The 19127-nt window shown below is 40.1% G+C and overlaps 1 protein-coding gene across 1 annotated transcript in view; it reads right to left on the bottom strand.

The window, feature by feature from the left end:
* mak (male germ cell-associated kinase) overlaps nucleotides 1–18899 on the bottom strand; it is a 43023-nt gene extending 24124 nt beyond the window's left edge. The window contains exon 1 of the mRNA XM_064941513.1: nucleotides 18653–18899. The gene's annotated coding sequence lies outside the window, so the exon portion shown is untranslated. The remainder of the gene's footprint in view (nucleotides 1–18652) is intronic.
* Between the last annotated feature and the right edge of the window lie 228 nt (nucleotides 18900–19127).

Here is a 19127-nt window from a genome sequence, read left to right as displayed (position 1 = left end):
CATGGTTCTATTTAAAGTCATGTTCTCAAAACCCAACATTAGTAACATTCATTCTAAGAATGTTGTTTAAAAACATATACATTCCGTTCTCAGCATCAACAAAACTCTCTTTATCCTCTGTCTTGTTAAGTGTGTTGGCCTTATCCTTTAACATGGATCTGTATGAATAGACTAAAATGAACAGCTTTGCATGAGTTTAAAAAACATGGCATGCTAGCATGGTGGACTAATTCCATGGATAGAGAACAGAAGATTATAGTTTTCAATTTCACTGAAGTGTGCCATAATAAAGAAATGTGTTTGCATGATTATTTCCTAAGCAAATTAATGTGTCCTATCTGTACTTGGAGTTCAAAACAGTTAAACTAAGCTAGCAATTATTAAAAATCTTATTGAAACATTCTCAGAATGTTATATAATTACCTTAAAAAAAATCATTTCTGTTCTGTGTTAATAAAAAAAACTCCCAGGAAAACTTTCAGGGAACCATAGTAAAATGTTCTCAGAACCTCCCTGCAACCTAAACATTTACATTACCAGAACAGGTACAATTTTCACTTCCGTTCTCAGAACATTGAAAAAACGTTCAGTTTTACAGACCAGAAAAGTTATGGCTTCGTTCGCATAACCAATGGGAAACCAAAAAGATACGTTCGCATACCTTCCAATTAACCAAATGTGCTAGCTGGGCTCCGCCTTGGAAAATGTTCAGTGTTCTCATCTAACCACACTACATTTTGGAGCGTATAGGCTACCACCTGTTTAAGTCCATTCGCAAATGTTTCATGTGGCTGACATGATAATGATAAATAATGTTGTAATATCCTACAGTGTCCTTTTGTTTTAATTATTGTTATAGGCTCATGTTTTACCGGTACGGCGTAGGCTACCCCCACTATTTATTTTGCCGGGACGCTCTGCCGGACCTTACAGTTTCACCCCTGTTTTTTTCTAGTCTTTTTTAAGACGTTTTTATGACGTTTCTCTCAAAGACCATTGCATGTTTGAGTTGGGACAGTGTATTGTGACGTAAGGGCATCATTTACAGCTTGATTTGTGCTAATACAGTGAGGGAAAAAAGTATTTGATCCCCTGTTGATTTTGTACGTTTGCCCACTGACAAAGAAATGATCAGTCTATACTTTTAATGGTAGGTTTATTTGAACAGTGAGAGACAGAATAACAACCAAAAAAATCCTGAAAAACGCATGTCAAAAATGTTATAAATTGATTTGCATTTTAATGAGGGAAATAAGTATTTGACCCCCTCTCAATCATAAATATTTCTGCCTCCCAGGTGTCTTTTATACACGTAACGAGCTGAGATTAGGAGCACACTCTTAAAGGGAGTGCTCCTAATCTCAGTTTGTTACCTGTATAAAAGACACCTGTCCACAGAATGAATCAATCAGATTCCAAACTCTCCACCATGGCCAAGACCAAAGAGCTCTCCAAGGATGTCAGGGACAAGATTGTAGACCTACACAAGACTGGAATGGGCTACAAGACCATCGCCAAGCAGCTTGGTGTGAAGGTGACAACAGTTGGTGTGATTATTCGCAAATGGAAGAAACACAAAAGAACTGTCGATCTCCCTCGGCTTGGGGCTCCATGCAAGATCTCACCTCGTGGAGTTGCAATGATCATGAGAACGGTGAGGAAGCAGCCCATAACTACACAGGAGGATCTTGTCAATGATCTCAAGGCAGCTATGATCAAAGTCACCAAGAAGACAATTGGTAACACACTACGCCGTGAAGGACTGAAATCCTGCAGCGTCCACAAGGTCCCCCTGTTCAGGAAAGCACATATACATGCCCGTCTGAAGTTTGCCAATGAACATCTGAATGATTCAGAGGACAACTGGGTGAAAGTGTTGTGGTCAGATGAGACCAAAATGGAGCTCTTTGGCATCAACTCAACTCACCTTGTTTGGAGGAGGAGGAATGCTGCCTATGACCCCAAGAACACCATCCCCACCATCAAACATGGAGGTGGAAACATTATGCTTTGGGGGTGTTATTCTGCTAAGGGGACAGGACAACTTCACTGCATCAAAGGGACGATGGACGGGGCCATGTACCGTCAAATCTTGGGTGACAACCTCGTTCCCTCAGCCAGGGCATTGAAAATGGGTAGTGGATGGGTATTCCAGCATGACAATGACCCAAAACACACGGCCAAGGCAACAAAGGAGTAGCTCAAGAAGAAGCACATTAAGTTCCTGGAGTGGCCTAGCCAGTCTCCAGACCTTAATCCCATAGAAAATCTGTGGAGGGTGCTGAAGGTTCAAGTTGCCAAATGTCAGCCTCGAAACCTTAATGACTTGGAGAAGATTTGCAAAGAAGGAGTGGGACAAAATCTCTCCTGAGATGTGTGTAAACCTGGTGGCCAACTACAAGAAACGTCTGACCTCTGTGATTGCCAACAAGGGTTTTGCCACCATATACTAAGTCATGTTTTGCAGAGGGGTCAAATACTTATTTCCCTCATTCAAATGTAAATCAATTTATAACATTTTTGACATGCATTTTTGTTGTTAATATTCTGTCTCTCACTGTTCAAATAAACCTACCATTAAAATTATAGATGGATAATTTCTTTGTCAGTGGGAAAATGTACAAAATCAGCAGGGGATCAAATACTTTTTTCCCCTCGCTGTAGATATGGAGTCACGGTGTCCTTTTAAATGGTAATGAAATGGCAAGGACAAGAAAAAATAAGCTATGTTTTTTTAAAGTAATCTGTTAGCCCGGATATAAACAAATAAATAAAAATATTGGGAGCAAGGCAAAAAGTTTCGCAATTTATGCAAAAAAAATTACTTGTTCGACATGCTACTTTTAAGAAAAACCTTGAGCCATGCTTCATTTTTTTCGATGAAAAACATTGTGGGATTCAACAGTACCATTCTTACAAAAAAGTGGTTATATAGCATATTAAAGACTGTTATATGGGACCCGCGACTTACACAGATTCTGAGTGGGTCTTTCTCAGAAAGGTTCAAGGTTGAGAACCTTTATGTTATGCCACATCCTCATTCTGAACTGTAACCATCGCTTCACCTTGTCCCCCTGTATTTCCTACCACCGTCGATATACAACTTTCCCTGTCCACCCTACTGCCGTCGATATACAACTTTCCCTGTCCACCCTACTGCCGTCGATATACAACTTTCCCTGTCCACCCTACTACCGTCGATATACAACTTTCCCTGTCCACCCTACTGCCGTCGATATACAACTTTCCCTGTCCACCCTACTACCGTCGTAATACAACTTTCCCTGTCCACCCTACTACCGTCGTAATACAACTTTCCCTGTCCACCCTACTGCCGTCGATATACAACTTCCCCTGTCTACTCTACTGCCGTCGTAATACAACTTCCCCTGTCCACCATACTATCATCAATATACAACTTCCCCTGTCCGCCATACTATCGTCAATATACAACTTCCCCTGTCCACCATACTATCGTCAATATACAACTTCCCCTGTCCACCATACTATCGTCAATATACAACTTCCCCTGTCCACCATACTATCGTCAATATACAACTTCCCCTGTCCGCCATACTATCGTCAATATACAACTTCCCCTGTCCACCATACTATCGTCAATATACAACTTCCCCTGTCCACCCTACCATCACACTACCGTCCTCATAGACAGCTTTCATCCTTCTGACTGTGCATTAGGCATCGATGTCGACTTTCATCAGAATGAACAACAAGAAGAAGATCACAACGGATGCTTATCACAATAGGGGAGAAACCATCACAACGGGTCCATCAAAGGCCTTCGAGCTGAAATCAGCCAAGGTATCTCTGGCAATCAGCTATCTGTGGGTCGGCAGGGATAATGTGGAGACTGACGTGTGCAAGGGGCCACGCAGGAAAACATCATCTAAGCAACTGTGCAAATCAACAAAACATATCAAAGCCCAGTTCCATAGAAGTGGCTCTTATTGTGGGATCAATTGTATGGTCTATTGTGCATGGGAAAAATAACATTATTCAATGGACTCCTTTTACACCTTTAGGGTAGTTATAAGCCCCTGTTTATTTAGAAAATCTACCACAGTGTTAACATATTCAGTGAATTTGTATGTTACAGTATGGACATATTCTATCAGGTTTATTGCCTGTATCTGATTCTGTTGTTTCTTGTCTTTTAGTTGGAGTCCCCCTGCACAGCTGGTATCTGTGCTCTCCCTTCATCTTGGAGTTCTTAATGGCCCCTATGGCTGGAGAACTTACCCAGACGAATCACACAGTCCTCATCCATACACCCAGTACAGCCTTTTGTGTCCTAAATCTAAGAGCAGTCTATAACGGCCCAACCTAGTCTAAGGGTATCCATTACAAAACAAGGGGATTGTTTTGCAGGTTTTTTTTTATCTTCCCGCTTGTAATGTTGATGAAACGTGGCAAGGCTTAATCAGCAAATCTCTATTTTTCATCATGCAAATAAAATTCTGTCCATGCATATAAATAAATCACCATATTGGGATGAAATGCATCCTCCCTCTTGCCTGTGACTCAGATGTGGCTCTGCACTAATGGCTGTTTTCCTTAGTGGGCCACTTGGTGATGATCAAAAACAGAAGGAGGTCTAAGAGGGAGGGTGCAAGACGGGGAGAAATCAAATGAGCCTAGTGGAATCCATGGTGCATGGCAGCTGGCAGATTGCTTATCGGAAACGATGCACAATATCCTGACTTTAAGATGTCTATCTGGGAGGCGGTGGCTTAAACCAGCAGCTTCATGCCTCTTAAAGAAGACAGTACATTTTTGGCTTTCGCTTCCTTCTCAGATAAGGATTCTCACGGAAAGGTGTCCTCTTTGGCCTTATCACCCCACTGCATCGGGCCGTCTCAGAATTAGTTGCCTGAGCTGAGCCATCCTGAGGGTAGGGTTCGTGGCTGGGGGGCGCTGGTGTCCTCTCAGGCAGCTAGCTACAGCAGAAAATCCTAACAGGACACAGCAGTATGAAACGCAGGGTGTACAGTATATCAATAGACTAAAGCTGTCCCCTCTTCTCGTCTTCTATCCCTCATCAGCACTGATCTGAAAGCAGGGTATGTGAAAGCAATATACTGGATGGATAGGCTATCTATTGCTTACTGGGGAGTTGCTTTCATTTTTCAATGTCTTTTCATATCAGTGCAAATGGAAAGGATACAAGGAAAGGAAGCCATTTTAGATAATTGAGATGCACCCCTGGAGTGCCAAACCAAAATATTACCCAATAGTTCCAGGAGCACAGGGGTATTTCCTGTGAGTCAGGTTTTCAGTGGAAGCAAGTGGCTGTCATGCCATCATTCAAAATAGTTCCCTGTAAGTGTTTTCTTGGCCTTTTTTGTAAATAACATAATCATTGTTTGAATCATACATCTCTGGGAACGCACAGGCTTCAGTGTCCATCAAACTATTCAGAGGCAGTGATGCATTTATCTGCTGACTATCAACAAACTAAAACAATTTTATGTTTAATTTCTTTCATGAATTCACATTAACTACTCCTATATCTTGTTCAGATTTTTGGAAGTATACAACCAGCCAGCACATAAAGTTCTGAGAATCATATGTTTCTCAGAGCTTGGTGAGAGCGTGCTTGTCCTATGGTTATTTTTCATACAACCTTCCCACAACATTCTGGGAATGGTGTAGGATAGTTTATTGGCTTTGGATCATTCTCAGCACATTTAAAGAACTTAACCAAACAACATTATTTGCTTGATATTTCATAATTTTAACAGGATGTTGCCAAATAGTTGAAAATGGGTTACATTTTTGTCTTTAATTGTCATGTTCTAGGAATGTTCTCCAACTTGTTTGACATTGGGAATGTTCTTAAATAGTTCATTTGTAGTAGGTTTCCACATGGTTCTATTTAAAGTCATGTTCTCAGAAGATTAAGAAAACATTACATAAAAAACAGTAACATTCTAAGAATGTTGTTTAGAGAGTTTTGTTTTATATAAACATATGCATTCTGTTCTCTGCATCAACAAAGCTCTCTATCTTCTAAAGTGTGTTGATCATCACACCTGATCTTAATGAGTGCTTCTTTCCTTTGAAATGGGGTCTATTTTATTTATAATTGAACTAGGTAAGTCGGTTAAGAACAAATTCTTATTTGCAATGATTGCCTAGGAACAGTGGGTTAACTGCCTTGTTCAGTGGCAGAATGACAGATTTTTACCTTGTCAACTTGGGGATTCGATCTAGGAACCTTTCGGTTACTGGCCCAACGCTCTAACCACTAGCCTACCTGCCACCCTAATAGACTAAAATTAACAGCTTTGAGTGAGTATCCTGGTGGCGCAGTGGCCTAATTCCATGGATAGAGAACAGAAAATCATAGGTTAGAATCTTACTGATGTCGTGCCACAATAAAAAAGAAACATGTTTGCATGATTAATGCCTAAGAAAATTAATTTACATGTGTCATATCTGTGCTTGGAGTTTAAAACAATTAACCTAAGCTAGCATTGTTATTAAAAAGTCTTATTGAAACATTCAGTGAAAGTGTTAAGGAAGTTATTCGAAACCCTCTAAATAACCTACAGTTTTCATTCTTAAAACCTCCCAGGAAAGCTTTCGGGACCATAGTAAAACGTTCTCAGAACGACCTGCAACCTAAAAATGTACGTTCCCAGAACAGTCTAAAAGTTCACTTCCGTTCTCAAAACGTTTAACTGGTCAGGAAACTGATGTCATCGTTCCCAGAACCAATGGGAAACCAAAAACGTATGTTCCCAGAACTTCCAAGGAACCAAATGGGCTGTGCTAGCTGGGCAGTATCTGAGTTCACATTAAAGTGATGCTCCAGAGTTTTTTTTATAATTTCAGCAAGTAGTTGTTTTGAAAATAGTCCCCAAAAATGTTGCACAATTGTGTAATACGTCATCCCTTATGAATCGTTAAGTGCTTAAGATCCCGGACTGCATCTTTAACTACTGTGTATCTTGTTGGTACTTTTGGTACAGTTTCCCCAAGTTTGGCGCCAACCTCTCTATCAACCTGGAAAAGCTTCACCGGGGCGTGAACCGGGTTGTCACAATACCTCGTCTGCATTTGTCTGTGGTCTGCTAGCAGGATCATTACTCACACTGCGCAGAATGTGCATGAAGCGATATGGTCGCCAAAAGTTTATTTTGAATGCAGAAGCTACTGATGCCGAACTGTACAGGTTAGACCTGTTGAAAGTCTAATCTCCTGGTCAGCCTCATATTGACTGCCAGTTCACACCACTACTGCAGAAGAACTGCACGTAGGCACCTCTCACACTGGTGGGACCAGAGCCAAAATGGAGGGAGGAAAAAACTCATGCTGGTAGCTTTGATAAAGTATCAGTTTCTTTACATCATCTAAACAACCATGTGTTCTGAATGCATCAGCAATGTCTGGAGATAGTAAAGAATGCAACTGTATACAAACTTTCCAAGACCTAAACTAGCGAAGGTTCCAAATAAGGAACAGCCATTTTGGATCTTCTTTGTGGAACGGTTTCTTAATTTGCTATTGTGCTCCTGTATGGACTTGCGGGCATTATATCCATCAGGTTTATCGGGGTTTTTGATTTCAAAAGAATCGGAGGGACTGTTTCGGCACTATTTTCAGGTTGGCTTGGTGTGCCTCTGGAACGGAGCCAGTCTCTGCTTTAGTGTCCAAGTTCGACAATCTCAGATACAAGACAGTGGTGCTAATTAATCTATAGCTACCAGAGCATGTCAGTATTTGCATTATGCAATTGCAGGGGGAGACGAGGCACTCTTTTTCATTGGACACCAGAGGACTTCTTCAGTTTACATATTTGGGAGAATTGTCCTCCATGTCACATGCCTGTCGAATGCCAGGACTGGGTTTTATCTTAACTTTAGATCTGGGAAGTTATCATCCGATCTGAAAACAGACATTTTATACTTCTCCAGTGTACAGACAGAGATTCCATCTGATTCAGGACCCTTTTTCTAAAAAGCATCAACGAACAGAAGAGTAACTTACAAAAGTAATTCAGTTGTTGCAAGAAAAGTACACTTTTAAATTTTGTATTTTTTGCTTCTATGTGCAGTGGTGTAAAGTACTTAAGTAAAAATACTTTAAAGTACTACTTAAGTAGTTTTTTGGGTATCTGTACTTTACTCTACTACTTATATTTTTGCCTACTTGCCATCATTGTAAATAAGAATTAGTTCTTAATTAACTGATTTGCCTAGTTTAATAAAGTTGTTTTTTTATTTATTTTAAAATACAGTGGTACTCTATTGAACCATATACTCAACTTCACAAATACTGTATTTTTTCTTTCTATTCATCTTTCGATCTGAAACACCAGTTACTTTCATTAAGGCAGTATGGGATGAAGTCTCAAAAAGTTCTTTATATGCTAATAAAATAAAGTTTATCAACATTTTATGAAATGATGAGAGTGTGGTAAGATTACCCTTATTCTGATGTATGGGGTTTAGAATATAAGAATATAATTGAATAAAACAATGTTTACGGCAATCACCAACGGGATATATTTCCTATAGGAAGTGACACGACTGCATAACATAGGCTACCTATGTTAAAACAGATGACATTCACCCCAAGCCTATTCATATAATTTCTAGATTGACACAGTTATGGCATATAGACAGTTGTGGAAAAAGTACTCAATTGTCATACTTGAGTAAAAGTAAAGATACCTTAATAGAAAATCATTCAAGTAAAAGTGTAAGTCACTCAGTAAAATACTACCTGAGTAAAAGTCTAAAACTATTTGGTTTTATATATACTTAAGTATCAAAACTAAATGTAATTGCTAAAATATGCTTAAGTATCAAAAGTAAAAGTATAAATAATTTCAAATGTCTTATATTAAGCAAACCAGAAAGAACAATTTTTATGACATTTTTCATTTACAGATAGCCAGGGGCGTAATCCAACACGCATACATCATTTACAAACAAAGCATTTGTGTTTAGTGAGTCCCTTATGTAAGTAAAAAGTAAATTTTCTTTAGGAATTAGAAGTATTTTCTTTTTATATATATATATATATTTTTTTTTTAAATGTAACCTTTATTTAACCAAATAGGCCAGTTGAGAACAAGTTCTCATTTACAACTGCGACCTGACCAAGATAAAGCAAAGCAGTATGACACAAAAAACAAAACATAGTTAAACATGGAATAAACAAACGTACAGTCAATAACCCAATAGAAAAAGTGTATATACAGTGTGTGCAAATAGCGTGAGGAGGTAAGGCAATAAATAGGCCATAGTAGTGAAGTAATTACAATTTAGCAAATGAACACTGGAGTGATAGATGTGCAGATGATAATGTGCAAGTAGAAATACTGGTGTGCAAAAAAGTAAATAAAAACAATATGGGGATGAGGTAGGTAGATTGGATGGGCTATTTACAGATGGGCTGTGTACAGCTGCAGCGATCGGTAAGCTGCTCAGATAGCTGATGCTTAAAGTTAGTGAGGGAGATATAAGTCTCCAACTTCTGTGATTTCTGCAATTCGCTTTACCTAGCAAAGACTTATAGATGACCTGGAAACAGTGGGTCTGGCGACGAATATGTAGCGAGGGCCAGCCGACAAGAGCCTACAGGTCGCAGTGGTGGGTGGTATATGGGGCTTTGATGACAAAACGGATGGCACTTTGATAGACTGCATCCAGTTTGCTGAGTAGAGTGTTGGAGGCTATTTTGTAAATGACATTGCCAAAGTCGAGGATCGGTAGGATGGTCAGTTTTACGAGGGTATGTTTGGCAGCATGAGTGAAGGAGGCTTTGTTGCGAAATAGGAATCCGATTCTAGATTTAATTTTGGATTAGAGATGTTTAATATGAGTCTGGAAGGAGAGTTTACAGTCTAGCCAGACACCTAGGTATTTGTAGTTGTTCACATATTCTAAGTCAGAACCGTCCAGAGTAGTGATGCTAGTCAGGCGGGCTGGTGCGGGCAGCGATCGGTTGAAAAGCATGCATTTCATTTTACTAGCATTTAAGAGTAGTTGGAGGCCACGGATGGAGTGAAGTATGGCATTGAAGCTCATTTGTTAATACAGTGTCCAAAGAAGAGCCAGATGTATACAGGATGGTATCGTCTGTGTAGAGGTGGATCAGAGAATCACCCGCAGCAAGAGTGACAAGACAATTACCCGCAGTGATGAGTATGAGTCATAATACCCATAAAACCTAGCAGTCAAACAGAGAAATGGTTCCAATCATTTTTACACCCTTCATTTTTTCCATAGGGTGTTTAAGAAACACTTAAAATGAGGTCTGGGTTTCGTGTAGGCTTACCTTGGCGTGACGTTTTGATAACTGTGTAAATCTCTCTAGGACAAGGTGACTTTTATCAATATATTTGCCTGTATTTACCCCCCCAAAATGAAATGCTAATTAGCTGCTAATGTGGATATCATAAAGAGCTAGAAATGCCATGCGGATCTGGACGAGATTACCGAATCGAGGCAAAAGTTAATCCAGACATTCTTACCATCTAATGTTGGCTAAATGTAGCAATGAATACATTTTTAAATTGACACTTCTGTGAACTGTCTTGTGCAAGTTTTAAATTGACACAATACTTGTTGGCAAGGTGTCAGCTAGAGAATACGTGCAGGAGCTTGCAGGGATTTGTAGTTTTGCATGGTGTCTACTTTGACGCTAATTACCATTTTTGAGAGAAAATAGAGCTGAGTATATTGATAAAAGTCAGCTTGTCCAAGAGAGATATACACGGTTATTAAAACGTTGCGCCAGGGTAAGCCTACATGAAATACAGCTTTTATTTGACGTGTTTCTAAAATCCCCTATCGAAAAAATGAATGGTGTAAAAATGATTGGAACCATTTCCCTGTGACCGCTAGGTTTCATGGGTATTATGACACCTCCACTGTGGGGCTCTATGGGAACGTCACACAGTTTTTCACAGGCACCATCAGGTTGGATGCTATAGGATTTCACAGTGGTTGGTTTTCAACTTTTGGCTCCACTTTTGCTTATGCGTCCCTGACATCCATTTCCTGGCACTTGCATTTGTTTAGAGTTGTGTCACTCACAACGCAGCGGCAACAATCACCTGACCCTACTACACTCAAATCACATGGTTTTCTCTGACTCGCATGATTCATGATGCCAACGGCTGATGTCACTACCTATCATGTTTAGATGCTGAAGATCTCTGAGATATGGCAGTGCTATGATACCTGTGGAGGGCACTGATGTTGTGATAAAATAGCTGTAAACTATTTTTATATGTGCGTCACTGAGAACTTGGAGACCATTATCAGCTTTAATGCCAAGACATGATTAATGATGATGATGATGATCTTGTTATTCGCTAATTGCCTGTTGAGGGATTAGGACATTCTAGTGTTCGAACGACAGAGACATTTCCAATGAAATTATTTTGCAAATGAATATTCCCTTCTTATGCACCAAACTTTCCATTGCAAGCCTCGAGGCAGACGTCTAAGTGTCCTCTCTTGGACGAATGGCAGTTCCAGGTGAGTGGCTGTCTATAAGGACGTCTCTCACAGCAGCATCCTTTACATTCCTCCTCACCACTTTGTCCTTTAGCCTTGACAGGTCATTGAGGACAGTGGAGGCCCCTTACCACTGCCTCTGTATGTATCATTGTCAATATCATTTTTGCTGTCCATTTCTTAGATTGAAAGTGTGAATTTATTTAGGCAGGTGTCTTCTTCATCCAACTAGCTCCAATATGTTCATGCCTTGTACCGTATGGCTCTTTTTTCTGTTGGTAAAATAGTACCATTCATTCATACCTATCAATACACACTGAGGCAGGTCTCTAAGGTAAGTAATTGACACATCGAAGCTACACCACCCTACCACCCACATGTGAGTTAGCGTACAGACTCATCCCTGTGCAACCCCTGTTTGCCCTGTTAGTGTTGGGTGTCAGCCATAAGGGGGTTGAAGGGTGATGAGAGGGGCGTCGCGGCGCTTGCTCATGAGCTCATGAGGTGCCGCTGATATGGGGATTACCCCATGGCGCTGATCCATCCCTTCCAGCTCTCTCTCTCTCTCTCTCTCTCTCTCTCTCTCTCTCTCTCTCTCTCTCTCTCTCTCTCTCTCTCTCTCTCTCTTTCTCTCCCTCTCTCTCTCTCTCTGCGTTCTCTGGTGGTGCATCATCATCATCGTCTTTGCTCGTGGTGCCCTTCCGCCCCGCCAAGCTACACAGACACCCTTTCACCACCTTCATCGGGATTAAATTAGAGATCAAGTAGATGCATTTGCAACTTGCTCTCCGTGCCCGAACTCTTGTGTGTACATGCCCTGGGGGCCAAACGGTGCTCACTGTTAAGACTATTTGTTTTCCTTTTCTTTTGATTTGTGTTTTGCTCTCGGTATGTTGACTTTAGGCTCATGCTTTAAAGCTAGACAACTTTAAATCAAAGATTTCTTACACTGAATCGGAAAGACAGGAAAATGTTTAAGTACTAACTTACACCGCGCACAGTGGAGACCCAATGAATAAAATGGGTGATATGACAACAAACCTTACGCAAACCAGGAAGCAAACCATTTCCATTGCGAACATAGGAAATTGCATTGTGCCTGGATGGTTACCTATTCTTTGACGTGAGGCTATTGCATTGTGTTCCAGTTTTTTTCTTTAAACACACAACTGATTTCCCCCAGTTATTGTGGCCTACACACAGATGTTCCCAGTGTTGCGTGTCTGCGGAGGACACTGACGAGTTGTATTGTTTTTATCTTCAACAAAGACAAACGAAATGCCTCATACAAAAGGCAGCTGAGAGGGCAAACAAACTGGTTGCTTCAAACACAGCTTGCACTCTCTCTCTCTCTCTCTCTCTCTCTCTCTCTCTCTCTCTCTCTCTCTCTCTCTCTCTTGGTCCCCGTCAAATCCATTAGCACTTCATTTTAGCACACAGACATAACATAATGTGCTCTGCTGCTCTCTACATGAACCAGGAAACAATGATTAACATGGATGAATGTGGGTGTGGAGGGGGGTGGTACAAGAGCAGGTTAACCTGAAAAAAATACGGGTGTCCAAGCATGACACACACATATATTCAAGCATGACACACACACACACACACACACACACACACACACACATATTCAAGCATGACACACATACATACACACACCTGCTTGTCTTCTCGTTTTACACCAGGTATATCTCATACCTGCTGACTTGGCTGGGGTTCATCTCTTTTGGAGGGTCAGGCAAGAATCAACACCCCCCACCCGGCAACAGGAGGACCAGTGGGGGCAACCCTTGCCCAACCAGCCAGCCTAATCCAGTTACAGTTATTTAGCGTTCACAAGGAGCTTATAGGCTGTTATGAGGAAGGGGGTCCAGTAGTAACATGTCACTGTTTGGTTTGTGGATCTGGAGGGGTTCACAAGGTACAAGACGATGACACCTGTGGATAACCTGGTCCCAGAACTGTTTGTGCTGTTTAGACAACTTCTATGGTTGTTGTTATGCTAAACTGGACCAGGCTAACTTGTGGAGGCCCCGACAACCTACTTACAGTTAAAATCGGAAGTTTACATACACTAAGGTTGGAGTCATTAAAACTCGTTTTTCAACCACGTTTTTCAACTGCTTTTCAACCACACAAATGTATTGTTAACAAACTATAGTTTTGTTAGGACATCTACTTTGTGCATGACACAAGTCATTTTGCCAACAATTGTTTAGAGACAGATTATTTCACCTACAATTCACTGTATCACAATTCCATTGGGTCACTAATTTGACTGTGCCTTAAAACAGCTTGGAAAATTACAAAAAAATGATGTCATGGCCTTAGAAGCTTCTGATAGGCTAATTGACATCATTTGAGTCAATTGGAGGTGTACCTGTGGATGTATTTCAAGGCCTACCTTCAAACTCAGTGCCTCTTTGCTTGACATCATGGGAAAATCAAAAAAGAAATCAGCCAAGACCTCAGTACAACAATTGTAGACCTCCACAAGTCTGGTTCATCCTTGGGAGCAATTTCCAAATGCCTGAAGGTAACACGTTCATCTGTATAAACAACAGTATGCAAGTATAAACACCATGAGACCACGCAGCCGTCATATCGCTCAGGAAGGAGACACATTCTGTCTCCTAGAGAGGAATGTACTTTGGTGCGAAAAGTGCAAATCAATCCCAGAACAACAGCAAAGGACCTTGTGAAGATGCTGGAGGAAACAGGTACACAAGTATCTATATCCATAGTAAAACAAGTCCTATATCAACATAACTTGAAAGACCGCTCAGCAAGGAAGTAAAAAGCCAGACTACGGTTTGCAACTGCACATGGGGACGAAGATCATACTTTTTGGAGAAATGTCCTCTGGTTTGATGAAACAAAAATATAACTGTTTGGACATAATGACCATCATTATGTTTGGAGGATAAAGGCGGAGGCTTGCAAGCTGAAGAACACCATCCCAACCGTGAAGCACGGGGGTGGCAGCATCATGTTGTGGGGGTGCTTTGCTGCAGGAGGGACTGATGCACTTCAAAAAATAGATGGTATCATGAGGTAGGAAAATGATGTGGATATTTTGAAGCAACATCTCAAGACATCAGTCAGGAAGTGGTCTTTGCTTGGTCGCAAATGGGTCTTCCAAATGGACAATGACCCCAAGCATACTTCCAAAGTTGTAGCAAAATGGCTTTTGGTCAACAAAGTCAAGGTTTTGGGGTGGTTATCACAAAGCCCTGACCTCAAACCTATAGAAAATGTGTGGGCAGAACTGTGTGTGCATGTGTGAGCAAGGAGGCCTAGACACCTGACTCAGTTACACCAGCTCTGTCAGGAGGAATGGGCCAAAATTCACCCCTTATTGTATGAAGCTTGTGGAAGGCTACCCAAAACAATTGACCCAAGTTAAACAATTTAAAGGCAATGCTACCAAATACTAATTGAGTTTATGTAAACTTCTGACCCATTGGTAATGTGATGAAAGACAGAAAAGCTGAAATAAATCATTCTCTCTCCCCTATTCTGACATTTCACATTCTTAAAATAAAGTTAAAACAGGGAATTTGTACTGGGATTAAATGTCAGGAATTGTGAAAAACTGAGTTTAAATATATTTGGCCAAGATGTATATAAACTTCTGACTTCAACTGTATCTATATAAGAGGAGTTGGCATCGACGCTTTTAACTTTTCACATTTCATAAATGAGTTATGTTTTCCATCACTTTTGGTGGCGTTGTATCCTTGATCTGTGTCCTTGCAGCCACTATTCATTTTGTTTCGTTGTGATAACATGACATGCATAACACTGATGGCCAACGCTCAGTTTCCCAACCTTCGTGATGATGAATCTGATGCATGTAGATACAGTAAATAGCATGGCTGTTGGCAGGGAGGACAGAGGCACACGCACACACTCAAGCGCGCGTGTACACACACACACACGAAGGTCAATGTGATGAAATAGTAACAAGCTGTTCAGATCACACCGATAGAGAGGAAAAATGTGTCAGGACGTGAAAGAGAAATGATAGTGTTTATTCTCCCGGCGCCTTTGTGAGGAGACAGGCTGGACTGGGGGGGGGGGGGGCCACACCCTTCTTCTGTCTTGGTAGGCACTGTGGGAGTTTCTCCAGTTGTGAGACATCCTGTCCATGTCCTCAGCGTCTGCACCTGTCCTGTCTGTCCCCAGACAGTACCGTAGTCATCATCAGTCTCGGTCGACCTCGATAATAATATTTAACATAACATGTTACATAGGTATATGGGGGGTTTAGGCCTGGTTTGCATTCACTTTGTACTTTCACAAATGTATTTGTAATAAACACAATAAATACAACAATTTGATTAACTTTGATTTAGAAGGAATCATAAAGAGTATGCACACCCCAAATAAATTCTGAAAGGCTTGAAGTAGCTTTTCCAAACAGTGTTCTGTTAGCTATGCTTGGTGTTGTGGCCTGCTGCCTTTGTCTCGGCCAATGCTTGACTTGGGCAGGAGCTCACCGGAGCTGTGTATCGGCACACCTCACATGTTCTACTGCTTGAGCTCCTGTTCCTTTTATAGAATATTATCTCAAAAGTATTGTGGAGATCCTGTCCCTAAATATAAATAGTACCGACACCTATTCCAGTCCTCTATGGTCTAGGCCATAGAGGACATACTATTAACAGTGGAGGTCACTTTGTGGTTTTATGTTATTTCTGTACTCTAACTGCTAATGCAGTAGAAGGATTATTTTCATTTTTTCAGATATTATCCATCAAGTTATACTGTTTAAATATACCACAAACTTATGGACCTGACAGTTCTAGCTTTAAACATTAATTGTATGAGTGTGAATGTGGTTCTCATAAGTATGACAATTCTTTCCTTGTTGTAATATAGGTTGCGAGACAGGGTAACATTCAGTCTACATTTTTACAAACCGCACAAAAAGTCAAGAGCAGTTTCTTAGTCTGTATTTTCTCACCTTCCATTCACAGCAGAGGAAGTCTTTCTGGTTCAGTTGAGAAGAATGAAGTTGGCTTACTCAAAGTTTATCTTGACGCAAGACAAGTGTGGGGTTGTTTTCTGTCATAACTTGTCTGTAGTTCACCGTGGCTGAATTTATTGAGTGCTTAAATATGTGAAGAGTTTATTTCCAAAACTCTATATCCACCAATTTTTCACATTTGTGTTATTTCATCAGAAATGATTGCCAATGGGTACCTTCATGTGTGTGTAAAATATTACTGTTCTCAGATGTTTTATTTTGTCGATTTTATGAATGTGTTTTTTTTGCAAAACACTATATATCCATTGTTTAGCTGGATTGGAATGTTCATATCCTGTATATTTGACTGTGATGTGGTAGTTTCACAAAGCTATCTTAAGGTGGATTGCACTAACTGTAAGTCGCTCTGGATAAGAGCATCTGCTAAATTACTTAAATGTAAAATGTTAATGTTTTACATACAGATCTCATATTACTGTATTGAATTATTATTATGTTATTATCTTATTTATATTGATGTCACAAATGTATAATTCGTACAGTCCTTTATAAAAAATGTAGTTATTTGTTACATTTGACTGTAAAACCTAGCAGTGCTACTTATTTCTCTGAGAGGCAGATATACAGCATTTTGCAAAAAAAAAAGGTTGATTATTTGTGTCTCTGGAATTAAACCATCAAGTGATAGATTTTAAACAAATACGTCTGTCATTGAACATGCCATAATAAGATAGTTAAAAAAACACAGATCTTTTTCATAATTTCTTTAAACAATAAAAGCTAATTTACCAACGTTTATGAAACTGGATATATAGCATTTTGGAATGAAACCCTTCATGTGTTGGTTGTAGGTGCAGCAGCAGTCTAGGTCTAATGTCTGCAACATATTCTGGTAAAACATTTAATCATCCCTCTAAACTCATGATAAGGATCGGATGACTGATCGCTGACCCCGAGACAGTACACAAGTGAAATGAAGCAGAACAGACGTTCTTGATGCTCGGATACAGGAAAGTGTTTGGTCACGTCTCAACCAAAAAGGATTTTCAGAGTCATTAGGTCATTGATGGATTTTTTTCAAGCATTGTATTCTCAATGTCAATTGTACTGTAAGTTCGGCACGTGTATAATATGAAACTCATTAATTGGATGTACAAGTTTGTTATAGGATTCAGATTTTGAAATCATAGTTACAGTACATAAGGCGCATACATATGTAGGATCTTAATTTGAGCCAGTTTGCTACATCAGGAAAATAATCCTGCAGCAACAGGAAATGTGAATTATTATGTGGATTATAAATAGACATTTTGTAGGGGTTAATTCATTTTTCGTGAAGGAAATTCAAGTCATACATTTGTGGAAGTGACAAACTTTAGAAGCCTTTTTAAACCGCAAATGCACAGCAAATATTACATATATTGCAGGAAGGTTCTCCTTCAACCGGGGGATCAAATTAAGATCCTACATCTGTACATAGCACATATGTGCATAGAGCCCTATTTCATACGCTGTTAACCACTGTATGAAAGAATATTTGAACTACTGCATAAAATTTAATTTGTTCCTAGAAACCAGGTTGAGTTTTTGATTGACATGTCCAGGTCCCATAGTCTTTTGTTTGTATGATACTGGTCAACGATCTATCCCATACTTAAATTCATACATCATTGGTTAGCTACATGTACTAATCAAACACTGTGTTGATGCAAATCACTGGTTTACGCTGATACAATCTGGGACCATATTCATACGTTTGACTGTTTATCGCTAATGCTAAATTAGTAAACACAGGAAATGTAACTTAATGGGGATTAGGGATTAGTTCAGTCATTTGGAAATGAGGGCCGTGTTTATGTTCTGAGACATGAGGAAAGCCATTATTTAGACACCTCAGGGTGTTACTGTAAATGCTCCATGCTCTATGATCTAAATAAGTGCTGCCTCATAGAATACCCTATGCAGGCATTGTCACTGTTAGCTAGTGCCCAACCACCTTGTCTGGTAGCAGTTTATAAGATAATTGATGTAAAGAGGGCCAGTAAATTAGTTGACAAACTGTTATGAATGGTAGCTTTAGCCCCATGCCATGTATTATGGTAACTAATACAAAGCCACAAATTGGTTGGCTAAAATAAAAACGACTATTTAACCTTACCTGGGAAAATGGGCTCCTTTTCGATGGTATTTCCTTCTGGAATCTTTTTTCAGGGCTCGGCAGGATCTTTGGCCCAAGTCATTGGTTTATAGACAAACAACCAATCCTTACTCTGCACAGGCCATATCTTTCCCACGTCCGTCTGCTCTTACCTTACCTGTGAAAATAGGCCCCATTTTGAAGCCCTTCCCTTCTCTAGTCTATTTTGAGTTAGTTCCTGGTGCCTGTTTGAGATCATTGGCTCCAGTCATTGGTTTACAGACAAACAACAGATCCTGACTCTGCCCAGATCCCAAGAATAGATGGTGATGATACCTGTTGGACATCTTCCTCTGGCAGTTTATACTATAAATGATAGCTTTACATTATGGGTCCTCTTGTTAAGACCCGATAATGGAGGGGAGGGGGGGGGGGGGGGGTCAGAATTATTAAGGATTCTTTTTCCATACTTACACAGTCATTGACATGGACGTCC

The sequence above is a fragment of the Oncorhynchus masou genome, chromosome 28 (assembly GCF_036934945.1).
Source record: "Oncorhynchus masou masou isolate Uvic2021 chromosome 28, UVic_Omas_1.1, whole genome shotgun sequence".
Lineage (NCBI taxonomy): Eukaryota > Metazoa > Chordata > Actinopteri > Salmoniformes > Salmonidae > Oncorhynchus > Oncorhynchus masou.
Note: the sequence above shows the minus strand (reverse complement) of the source record. Positions and strands in the feature narration are given on the sequence as shown.